This window comes from Gadus morhua, chromosome 19 (assembly GCF_902167405.1).
Source record: "Gadus morhua chromosome 19, gadMor3.0, whole genome shotgun sequence".
NCBI classification, from domain to species: Eukaryota; Metazoa; Chordata; class Actinopteri; order Gadiformes; family Gadidae; genus Gadus; species Gadus morhua.
This window is the reverse complement of record NC_044066.1, coordinates 2,731,046-2,744,426: the sequence shown is the minus strand read 5'-3', so window position 1 is coordinate 2,744,426 and position 13,381 is coordinate 2,731,046.

Below are 13,381 nucleotides of genomic sequence, written 5' to 3'. Positions count from 1 at the left end.
CATACAATAATAATGAGGGTTGCTCCAGATGCGCACTGGACGCACTGTCATTCACAGGGCAGCTCAGCCCTGAACTAAATTATGTTTTGACAGAAGTTGTGAGCGTGGTCAATTTTATCAAAACCCGACCACTAAAGGCGCGACTGTTCTCCGCACTTTGTGAGCAAATGGGAGCTGATCACACATCTGTGCTGTTTAGCATCACCTCTGTAAAATGAACTTAAAGCTTGCAAAAAAATCATTGGCTGGAGTTTTCGAGCCCTGCCCGTTCCACAGATGATTGACTTGTTTAAATTTCATGTCGATACTTCTAACTCAGTGGCTGTAAGTGGGTTATGATAAGGATTTCAAGTAATTTTGCAAAAATGGCCAAAAAAGCGAATTCCATACCCAACCTTTAATGTAAAACAAGATGAAACAAATTACATCGAATGCACATCGAGTATATCGAATACAAAACCAAATAATCCTTACAAAAACAATAGGGATCCAACCTGTTGGCTTGGACCCCTAAATAGAGAAAGAGGGAGAGAAAGGGAGAGTGTGTGTCAGAGAGCGCCACACACATTCCCGCAGAGGCCAATAAAGAAGAGACAAGACTAAAAAAGTAATGTGATTTATACAAATCTGGGGCCGTATTCACAAAGCATTTTATCCTACCGCTAGGAGTGCTCCTAACTCACGCTAAAACATTTTACGTAGGAGTTTTTTCTTAAAAGTTATTCACAAAGCCGCTGAGACCTACTCTTGGATTACGTCAATTCTCGTGCACGAGTTTAGAAGCGGTCAGTTCGGTGATTGGTTGTTCAGACGAGCCCACTGAATCACCGAAAAACAAGGAAATAGCCTAGGCTAGAAATGAATTCCTATTAAGTAGTTATAGTGCAGTTAGCAGAATACCCGCATGATGACAATTTTGTGCAGACCACGATAATGACGTTGTAGCCTGCACGTTCAAGAGAGGGAGAAAGCAAACAATAAAAATACGTAAAATTTAAAAGAAAATAAATGTTATGAACTACCCAAGTGTTGACTGATTTGTGCCAAGGTGTTTACCTAAAATGTGTTTTATAAAGTGATCCCTAAATGCCTGTCCACTCATCATCATCATCATCATCATCATCATCATCATCATCATCATCATCATCATCATCGTCTGGCTGTGGAATGTTCCTCCGCTTGCAGAGGTTGTGTAGAATGGCACATACAGTGATTACTGTGCTTGCCCTCTCTGGGGTGAGGCGTATTTCGCCGTGGATGACATGAAACCGACGTTTCATCTGCCCAATTCCTCTCTCTACAACATTTCGTGTATGTTTTTGTGCTCTAGCATACATGGAAGAAATCAGTAAACAATAATAAATATGGATTCAACAAATAAAAGGCGTCAAAGAGCCAATACGATGTGTTTTACGCATAGGACTAAGCGTAATCTGCGTAATCACTTACATGTTATACTTTAACTGTGCTCCCGGTTGTGGATTGAGGTAGGTTGTCTAGAGCCACGTCTTGCATGGATAGTCACTCACTGTCACCCAGCAAGTGAAACCCAACTGGTACATCTCAAAAAGCTGCCTCAGACCGCTCACCATTAAAATGCGCGAATCATGGGTAGCTGAAGATCCAGGCCACTTTGCAACAACATCCAGTAGGCTAAAATTTGCATCAAAAACAACCTGCGTGTTGATGGAATGCACTTTCTTCCTATTGACGAACACGTCCTCGTCTTTTGATGGCGCAATTATTCTTGTGTGCGTCCCGTCAATAGCACCGACCACACCGGGCATACCTGCAATTGCCATGAAGTTGGCTTTGATCCTGTGTAATTGTTGAATGTCCAAAGGAAAGTTTATGGCACGGCTGACTGATGGTTGCGATAATTTTAAATCGTCGGCATTGCAAAGTTGCATTCCCCTGTTTCTAAATAACGTAGTGTGGCCAAACATTTTATTTCGGAATTTATCGGATTATTCCTGTTATTCGGGGATGTTATTGCATCGCGCATTAACTCCACAACAAGTTGAATAATCTAACATTTCGTCTCGCAGGAATTTTACGATTCTTTGTGAATAGGTCTTACTGAGTTAGGAGTCCTCTGGAGGACTTTAAGCTCTCCTAGACTTAGGTGGTACTTTTAGGCCTAAAATACTTTGTGAATTGCTCTTAGTGAAAAAAGTTAGGAGTCCTAAATTTAAGAGTGACACGCACATTATTTTTAGGAGTTACTCCTAAATTCGCCAGTTAAGACCTACTTTTAGCCCTAAGATCCTTTGTGAATACGGCCCCTGGTCATTTTCTCAGGCTAGGGCAGTGCGCATCCATCCAGCTGATTTATGATTGGTCAACTGATGTGTGACTGAGGTGTGAAGTTCCATTTAACACAATGTACATAATACATAGGCCACAACTTTGCATATGCTTAAGATTGCCATGCAACCATAAGACTACTGTCCACAAGGATTAATTCAAGACCAAATATCAGTATGCTACATTCATAAATACACTTGCCGATAATTTCAGTATCACAACTATAACTTCTTTGTCTTTGACTCTGAGGTGTCAATAGGCTGTGTTTATTAGATTAGGCTGGCCACGCCACCTGGGTGGCCATTACAACGAGTCGTTGTAATGAGTTTGTGTGAATGGCCAGATGTCTTCCAGACAAAGTTAGAGTGCATTAATTACATTCCTACAGTGGTCATCATGTACAAGAGTAAAATAGGAAATATGCATTTTACCTGTCTCTGAATTACACAGAATGAACCACACACACACACACACACACACACACACACACACACACACACACACACACACACACACACACACACACACACACACACACACACACACACACACACACACACACACACACACACACACACATTTAATTCTTTATTTGAATCCACCAATCACATTACAAGAGACAAGATTCAAATATTTCAGAGATAAGATAAGTCATTGTTCAAGGGTACAAAAAACATCGCCTGCGCCACACTGCCAGGCTGCCTATCACTGCTGATATGGAGCAGAACTTCGCTAGTTGTTTAGATTTTCTGCTGGAGAGCCCAGCCAGCCTTAACCCACTGAAAACACGGCTGTGGACATGCCCCAAGCTTCCAAAAATAAACACTATTAGCTTGCATTGGTAGCCTAGGTCCCTTAGAATTTCCAGAATGGGCTGGTATTTAAGGATTTTATCGTTGAAAGCCATTTCCATGTACAGGTCAAATACACAGCCTATCTCAAGTAAGAGCACTTCCCTTCTGTCTCTGTTTAAAAACACAACATCAGGGGTATTTGGGATGTTACACATCACATCAATAGGGCTGTTAAACCATTCCGGCATGATGCGTGAATGTTTGTACATGGTTACATTTTCTAGAGATACTTCCTTAACATTACTGGAAATTAGATCGACAAGTCGGTCATGGCGTGCAATATACAGTCCTTTGTACATAGTACAGCCATTCACAACATGGGCAACTGATTCAAGTTGATGGCCAGAGTGCATTATACAGTGTGGATGGTGGTGTGCAGGATACCATAATGCCAGATTGTATTTGGTAGGTAGCACCTGCAGCCTAGCTTTGGCAGTGAAACAGAGGATGTCCTCCCCAACAGCAGCATTTTTGTACATGGAGTGGGAAGCAGAGTGGTCGGCAAAGTCTAGGCATGCTAGCTTTCCCTGCATTCTAAGTCCAGTCCAGTGTTGTTTGGTCTCTGTTTGTTTTATGTTGAGAAGGAATCTCCTTGCTGTAGTGTTCTGTAGTATGTGTTGTGCCTCGTTGTGATATACAGTTGCCTCTGCGGTTACAGAAGGGTCGGTGACAACTGCATCAGATGCCTGTGGTGCTGTGTGTGAGTTGTGTTGTGTCCATTCCAGTTTGACTGACATTCTGTTGCACAGATCATTTAGGTCCGGCCAGTCCGACCGAACTCCAAAGCCTGCAGCTTGTGTGTCCAGTTTCCCGCTGCTTTTCCTCCCAAAGCCTAAGAAGCTGTCCTGGCCTGCTTTGGCCAGGGGGACCTTCCTCTTCCTGAGGTCCAGCATGAGGGAAGCTCTGGCAAGCTCTCTGACAGTAGCGTCATCATTGTTGAGCATGCTGAGGAGGTGTGTCAGCCTGGTAGCAGTGTATACCCATTCCACGTTTGGGACACCCAGCCCCCCCTCTTTACGTGAGAGGAAGATGAGGTCCCGGGTAGAGTGTGAGTTCAGCCCTAGCCATTTTCGGACAGCCTGGACTGTTTTATTGTTCATGTCTTGTAAGACATTTTGCAGGATGTGAACGTTTGCAAAGAGGTGTTGAACCTTTGCAAGGGCCACCTCTCTGATAGCGTCCAGTTTCATGACTACAGGGAGTGGGGAGGAATCAATTAGATCGATTCTGTTCTTATAGGCACTACATAGCTCCTGTGCCTGCTCCCCCCACTCACCCGCAATGTTGATGTTATGGCCAAGATAGGTGTATGACTCTTGGAGTGAGTAGACCCTGATAGGCTGCCCCATTATTGTGAAGGAGGGCGGTTTGTCAGATTTGGCTTTATACCAGCGGTTGCCACCACTGCGTCGCTCATAAAGAGCTGCACACTTGGTGTGCTTCACCTCCAGCTTTGACCAGTGAAGAAATTCATCTGTTCTGGCCAGCATGTTATGTATGACACTCTCGTCTCTGGAGGACATCTCGACATAATCAGCGTAGCCCTGAACAGGGTTTGGGGATCTGATATCAGGTGGTGCACACTGACCGAGCCACTTGAGCCACTGGTTAATGGCAAGGATGAAGTTCACCGCACTCCAAGGGCAGCCTGTTTTAATCCCAACCTGGAGCGGAATGGGCTCTGTGAGTTGGTGTCCACAGATTACCTGCAGAAAAGATCCCTTATATACATCCGTTATGAGGTCTGCAAAGGGCTGAGGTAGATGGATCTCCTTCAGTGCATTCAGCATAATTTTGTGGGATAGCATTCCAAAGTCATCTCTAAAATCTAGGAATACAGTAAAAAGTTTACATGATTCATGTTTAAAATCATCGACTCCAGTTTTAAGGCAGAACACATGCTCGTTCATACCCTGTCTGGCTATGTAAGCTTTTTGTTTGGGTGAGAGGATGCCTGTGTCCACAAGCCATGGGAGGATGCGGCCAAGCAGACATTTCATAAAGATTTTGTAGACAGTGGGAAGGAGAGATGTCTCTCCATGTGGATGGGTCGCTTGGAATATTGTCTTTCTTAGGTATTCTATGGATGAGGGCCCCCTTCCATGATCCTGGCACCTTTCCATTAATCAAACAGGTGTTAAATAAATATGTTAGTATTTGGGTGGACTGGGGTTTTCTGGCTTTGATGGTCTCATATGTCACCCCATCGTATCCACTGGCACTGTTATTGGGCAGGTGAGAAATAACTTTATCTACTTCTTCAAAAGTGAATTTAGCAGTGGATGGATAATAATCTGGGATAACCGTCTCCAAGCTTGTGGACCAAGGGGGCGGGGTCAGCGTTTGGGTCGGGGCTGATTGACATTTGGCCATATAGTACTTATAAACGTCAGTAGTATTATTGACGGTTGGCGGGGGGAGGGAGGGCTATTATTTTCAATTATGTCAATAGCTTTGGACCTGCGGTGCTGCCATAGGTATGACAGTTTGTCTCTGCTTACACACACACGCACACACACACAGAATGAACCACCCTTATTAACACACACACACACACACACACACACACACACACACACACACACACACACACACACACACACACACACACACACACACACACACACACACACACACACACACACACCAAATATGAGAAAAGGGAACAGAAAAGATAATCTGCATAGCTGTTGACTGTAGTCCCTGCGACACATTTTCAAATACGCACACAGTTGAGGCCTGATTTGTCCAATCTATTGTGTTGGTAACTTCACTCATAAATCTATCTACAGTCAAGTATGCATTTAGACAAATACGATAAAATGTCAATATAATATGTGCAACCATTTATGTATGGTTGTTGAAGACACACTGAAGGCATGGTGCCACCATTGGTTTGCAGAGAACTATATACAATATATAGGGCCCGACCGATTCATCGGCCTGCCGATTTAATCGGCCGATTATAGCCTTTTTGAAAATAATCGACATCTGCCAAAAAGACGCAGATTACAACCGATTTTTTTTTATTATTATTATTATTATTATTTTTAGAAATGTTATTGCGCTTAGTATCCTGCAGATTGCGCTCCTACTCGCCTTGCTAACTAACAACTTTAGCTGGAGTAAAAAAGAGGAGATTGAATTTTACCGTACAACATGAAAGCACGCTCGCTCAGGCAGCTGCGTGCTCACCTAGCTCACCAATGTACACAAGGGGCGTTGTTTGAGCATGTTGTGCCTGTTTTTCTTTAGGTTCCAGGCCATGTTAATTTGTTATACTGTAGACTCTAACGGTGAGACCATACTGCTCAGCACGCACATGTTAGTCACTGCTCACGAGCGCAGCACATTGGGAGTTAGTTATTTATTTTACATTTTACATTCCACTCATTTTTTACTGTAAATGTATTCTAAAACACTCAAAGGTTCTGCATTCAATTCACATATTCGTCAAAAGTGTTTAAAGTATATTTAAGGTATCAAAAACTCCGTTTTATAGGCTTTTTGTTGTTTTGCTTTTAATCGGCCGATTAAATCGTATTCGTAATTTTTCTCTTAAAATAATCGGCATCGGCATCCGCACTCAAAAATCAATATCGGTCGGGCCCTACAATATACACACTGAAAGCGTCCTGTCTCCAAGGGAGGAGAGGGGGTGGAGTCCAGTCACCAAGGGAGGAGGGGGGGTGGAGGCCTGTCTCCACGGGAGGAGAGGGGGTGGAGTCCAGTCTCCAAGGGAGGAGGGGGTGGAGTCCTTTCTTGAAGCCTGGATAATATATGCAACCAATAAAATGTTGTCTCTGGGCTTGGAATTGGACTATACCTGATCAGTTTGCAAAATACTGACAATTGCAGTACAGCAAGCCTGATATTTTATCTTCAAATCAGAAATGTGTTGGATTGCATTGTGCACAGATGTTTGTTGTTGCTGAGTGAGGATGAGTTGAGGTGGCTCTACCCTTACAGCTGGGAACTCTTCCTCATCAAGTGTAGGCAGTGTTTGAATTCCGTACTGCGCTAGGATGGCCTCAATGTTTTGGTCGCTGTAGGGATTTTCCCCAAACACATTGTTGACAGCTGTGCAGTCTGTGGCAATATTTCTGAGTATGCCCTCTGTCCAGAGTTGAGTTGGTGTGCGATTATTTTCTGTTCGCAACGGATGGAGGTTCCAGGCCTGTCTAAACTGCTCCAGTCTGTTTTGAATCTCCGGAAGATAAACAATATGCAGTGATAGTCTGTGGACATCATTATCTGGGTTTAGAACCTCTGAATCCTCTAAGGAGTAGAACATTAGGTAAAAGTGCTGCAACACATGCAAAAATACGTCACGCCAAAGGCGTTCAATTCTCTGATTGTGAACTGATCGTCCGGTTATGAAACCTCTGTGTTCAAGTCCTTGAACTAGATGCATGAACAAAGCCACAAGGATGTTTTCACCACCATGATCAGATCTGACTCTTGATGGTAGGGCGTAGAGGCATGTTGCTTTCAAAAGCGGAGAAAGCACTGTTGTGGAACGATTGTCTGTGCTGCAGCTGAGGTAAGTAATCAGACGGGAGTATCCATCAATAGCACCATGAGTCACAAAGCCCCATCTAGAAAGGTTGAAAAACAAATAAAATGATTACTTGAAATTATAATACTATTGACAGTAGTCTTGAAACAATATAGCTGTGAACTCCAGTTTTTCACTTGCTGAAGTTCTTTTCAAAATATAAAAGAATATATTGACAAGTCTGGTAGTAAGTATGACAAGTCTGGTAATAATAACCTTATCAGACGCATGTTCCCATCAATGTGCCACAAACTGTTGGGGTAAGGTACATGATAAACACATCTTGCAACTGTCCGGCTCCATCTCCTTGCAGCAGCAGTAGGATTCACCCGTGTCAACATCTCACGCACTCTGGACCGTGTAACAAAGACACCCTGTGTGCGCAACAGGGCTCGAATAATCTGAAACAGATTATCGGTAATTCAGTTTCGCCTAGTCAAAACTGAATTACAGATATCTCTAACTGTCGTTTCGACTAGTCAAAACTACATTACAGATATCTCTAACTGTCGTTTCGACTAGTCACAACCAGGGGCGATTCTAGGGTCAGAGCTTTAGGGGTGCTGAGCACTCAATGAGCCCCACTGCCACACCACCCACCCTTTTTTCACACAAAAACAAAAAATATGTCTATTGAAAAATAACTTTATCATTTTAAAATTGGTTCAACTAACTCAAAATAATTTTTTTCTTTATTGGGAGCCCTTTCCAGAGCACCATCTTTATTGTGACAGTTCACACAGCCCCCTTTAACAAACACAAAACCCTCTTCACTCAGCTGGTTTTACTGACCGTTAACTCCATGTGCCTCCTTTTGTATCAACAGTCATTAGATTAGATTAGATTCAACTTTATTGTCATTGAACAAAGTAACAGGTACTTGGACAACAAAATGCAAGTCATCTTCTGCAAATTATTTACAAATGGCCATCTCTAATCTACTTGTTTGCACACCTTTCTGAACTTTCATAAAAAACAACTTCACATCTAGAGCAAGAAAAAGAAGGTAAACCCAAAAAGTAAAAAATACTTTACCCAGGACTTGAAAATACTTAGAAATTAAAGATATAAAAAAAGAAAGAGAGGGAAATCTTTGATAGTACTTCCCCTGAATCCCCATCTGGCTCTTCCATGTATGCAGGTAATACACTCTACTTTGGGAGAGTTAATCTATGTCGCCGAACTTTGAGGTTGGCAAACCTGTCAATGACCCTTTGGTGTTCAATTCTTTCAAGCAACTCCTTCTCAATGGACATCACAGTTAGGTGCTGGAGTCTGCTTTGGCCTGTGGTCCTCCTGAGCCATGTATGGAGCTGACGCAAGGCACTAAAAGACCGCTCACATGTACAGCTGCTAACTGGTATTGTCAAGGCAACCTGCATAACAGCTTTCAGTGAAGGGAACATTTCAGAATCTAGGAGTTTGTACACTGCTAGCATGTCCTGAACTGTACCTGCCTCACTCAGTTAGCAATAGCATATACTACTACGCCTGCATGAATGTTATGTGATTATTATTGTTGCAAAGCCTGGTTCAGGTTAAATCCTCTGTAAAACATGAATGAATACAGCAAAAGAAAAACATTTAACTTTATTTTATTGTCTTGTTTGATAGTCAGACACAACTGAAAAATAACTGATATAAATCTATGAATAAATAAGAATTTATTAAAAAAGCCACAGTGAGTGTTTTCACACATACTGGTGGTATACAGTGCTATGTCGTTTCGTTTTTCAGCTGTACACGTATGTTTTGACTCGGTCCAAACGCCGCACCACCGGCAGGGCTTCATGTTTCCATGACGACGCACACACACCAGAAAAGACGCGCCTGACGTCATGTTGACATGACTCCCGATTGTTAAAATGAGTCTCAAAGTAACGATAAACTTTAACAACAGAGACACACGTACGCACTACACATGTACTTGTGGCGCTGCTGTTTTTGCTTAATAAATGGACCGCTCCAGTTCGACGGTAGCCGTGCTATTGGTGCTAACCGGGCTACCGAGCTAACTGGTAAACGGTGCCTGGACTCCAGCACTCACCGATATATGGTATCAGAATCGGAACAACTCTAGGTAAAAGGAAAGAAGTCTGAGACACAGCTTTGGAGCAACTTACTTAGTTGATTCACAACACTACAACTAAACGGATCTCACTCTGCGTGAGTCGTGCTGGACGACGGTCTGTCTGCGCCTGCGGAGCGGTGCAGGTACAAAAGAGGAGTGGGTGAGAAGTATGGAGTCAGTTTCCTGCCATAATTCAAACCTGAAAAAAAAAGTTTCAAAGGCTTGTAAGTCTGGGTTTGAAAACTCAACACCTTGTAAAAAAGGTTTTGCAACACTGAAAAAAGAGATTATAACCTGAAAAAAACTAAAACTAAAATTCAAACATCTGTAAACATGATCTTGTGTTCTATTTTATCTTCTTCATCATTTTCACCAACACATTTTCAAAGTTCAAACAATTTCACCAGCGCATTTGCAGAGTTTCAAATCTGGCACTATTCTAACAGTGTATTTCATTGTTGCCCGGTTTTGAAACCTTGTAAATGGGATTCTGCAAACAGGTGTTCATACATTGAGAAATACGTTTTGAAAGGTTGAATATTTAGTTTTAAAAACTTGTAAAGGTGTACGTTTACGACATTGCAACGTATTTTTTCAGAACTGGCTTTTCAGCACTGACTTTTCAGAGATTTGACCACACAGGCGCAAGCTTTGAGTCACGTGAATATTGGCAGTGTTCTGACGCCACTCGTTTTGAAACTCCTGACAGTCGAATCTGAAAAAGAAAAAAACGTTCCTGGGGGCGGGACCATTTAGCTCTAAACCTATTGGTTGCTCTCGGCTGACGTACATTCCAATCACATGTGCCGTTCAACGGGCTGTGCGTGATTGACAGTGCTCTGCCGATGACACGAATAACAAGCAACTTTCGAGGTTGATTTTGATTTCCATTTTCTGGAACCATGGCTGTTTCCCAAAGTGAAGGCTGCAGCCTTGCTAGGACACGTCCTTGCTAGTCGCGTCCTATGGAGATAAGACTCTTTGTAGGGTGTTCGAATTCTCAGTGGTCCACTATATAGTGGACTTAAAATAGGGTACATACGATGTTCCCTACATGTTACTCCCGTATACCACAATGCAATGCGGTTGTATTTTTCCAGGGGAGAAGAAGAAGCTGAATAACCGCGAAAACGAATGCATTTAATGATGGAGTCTCCGGCTTTTGTTTAGAAATGTCAACAATTTATTTGGGATTTAACATTCAAAATTAATTTAAAAAAACTTGAACAAGGAAATGTAACATTCAACATCAATACAACCTCCAGCCCGGTTTAGATGATGTCGGCGCATCACGTCACACAAATACCAGGCGCATTTACTGACGCAAATGACGTTTAGAAATGTTAGGCGTAGTGTCCGAATTCTCGTTCCCTATTCCCTATAAAGTGCACTATATCATGTACACTATATAGGGAATAGGGAACGATTTCGAACACAGCTTCTGGTTCCAGAAAATGGAAATCAAAATCAACCGCGAAAGTCGCTTGTTATTCGTGTCATCGGCAGAGCACTGTCAATCACGCACAGCCCGTTGAACGGCACATGTGATTGGAATGTACGTCAGCCGAGAGCAACCAATAGGTTTAGAGCTAAATGGTCCCGCCCCCAGGAACGTTTTTTTCTTTTTCAGATTCGACTGTCAGGAGTTTCAAAACGAGTGGCGTCAGAACACTGCCAATATTCACGTGACTCAAAGCTTGCGCCTGTGTGGTCAAATCTCTGAAAAGTCAGTGCTGAAAAGCCAGTTTTGAAAAAATACGTTGCAAAGTCGTAAACGTACACCGTTACAAGTTTTTAAAACTAAATATTCAACCTTTCAAAACGTATTTCTCAATGTATGAACACCTGTTTGCAGAATCCCATTTACAAGGTTTCAAAACCGGGCAACAATGAAATACACTGTTAGAACAGTGCCAGATTTGAAACTCTGCAAATGCGCTGGTGAAATTGTTTGAACTTTGAAAATGTGTTGGTGAAAATGATGAAGAAGATAAAATAGAACACAAGATCATGTTTACAGATGTTTGAATTTTAGTTTTAGTTTTTTTCAGGTTATAATCTCTTTTTTCAGTGTTGCAAAACCTTTTTTACAAGGTGTTGAGTTTTCAAACCCAGACTTACAAGCCTTTGAAAGTTTTTTTTTCAGGTTTGAATTATGGCAGGAAACTGACTCCATAGCCTCGCCCCTGGTCACAACTACATTACAGATATCTTGAATGAAGTTGTTGATATCTACAATGTAAATTCCGGATAGTCAAACTTAGTTAATAAATAACAATTCGGCTTGCGATAGACGTGAGCTTTCTGTTCCTACACAAATAGCGAACATGAAATGATAAATGCTAAAAACACTACGTCATACATTTGTATGAGAGCGGGAGCAAGTACACTGCTATCCCGTGTGACTCACAAATCGCTGTTATGCGATCACGTGTCGGTAGACTCGTGCTTGTGTGCACCATTTATTGGTCACCATATAAAAAGACACCAGGCCAGGGTTACGTGCAGACCCCAGGCTGAAGGTTCTGTTTACGCAGCTGCTACGGAGGCTTTACTTCCACCGACATTGCACTAATTCTGAGTTCGCACCTCTTTTAAGACGTGCCACGTGTGCCACCTGATCTAGATTAGTGCCAGTGGGAGGGGCCAAGGTGCATTACCCATCACTAACGTCCTACCTGCTACATTTAAAAAGCATTTTTTTTTATTATGTTGTTACCTGTTAATTGTTTTTCACATTTAAGTCCCCACATGTTATGCTTTGTGGCACTCTTCACTTTAAAAGATTAATCTCAGTGGTCACTTTTTGAACACCGCAATGTATTGAATAACTACAAATACTGTGAACAAACACTTTTTGACTTTTCATTAATACTTTTTCCTATTCAGCTACACAAACATCATCTTTAAACCACTCAAAATTGTACTATAAATGAGAGTATACCAGAGTCCTATGTACACCATAGTAATTTATTGATATGCCGCATAATGTCCTCCTTTTTGGTGTTATTGAAATGGTCACCCTATCTGCGGTGATATCAAGGTTGAATCTCAATCCTTTGCTCCAAAGAAAATCTCAGCCCTAGCCCTCGCTGTTGCGCGTTCACGCGCAGTGGAGCCATGTCCCAATACCAGTTTAAAGGTAGCTTAAGGGGAGGGCTAACATCCCCTCAAAATTGAGATTTTCGATGGGCACCCTCAAAGCGCTTCAGTTCTGACTTGCTCCCACAATATCATGCGAGAAAACGGAAAATCAAGAAATATCCTAGACAAGATGGAGGACGAAAAGATGCAACAGGATTGGAAAAAAACAAATGTAAGTGTTTTCTCTGTAATTAACTAGTAATTATTTTATTAATTATACTCTGCAGCCCGGCCGCGGGCTTCGAAGCCCGGCCGCGGACTCTCGGAAGATCGCGAAAGTCTGTGGCCGACTTTCGCGGAAGATCGCGAAAGTCCGCGGCCGACTTTCGCGGGCCGCCCGACTTTCGCGGGCCGCCCGACTTTCGCGGGCCGCCCGACTTTCGCGGGCCGCCCGACCCCGGCCATCGACCGGGCTGCAGACCGGGCTGCATACGACCGGGCTGGATA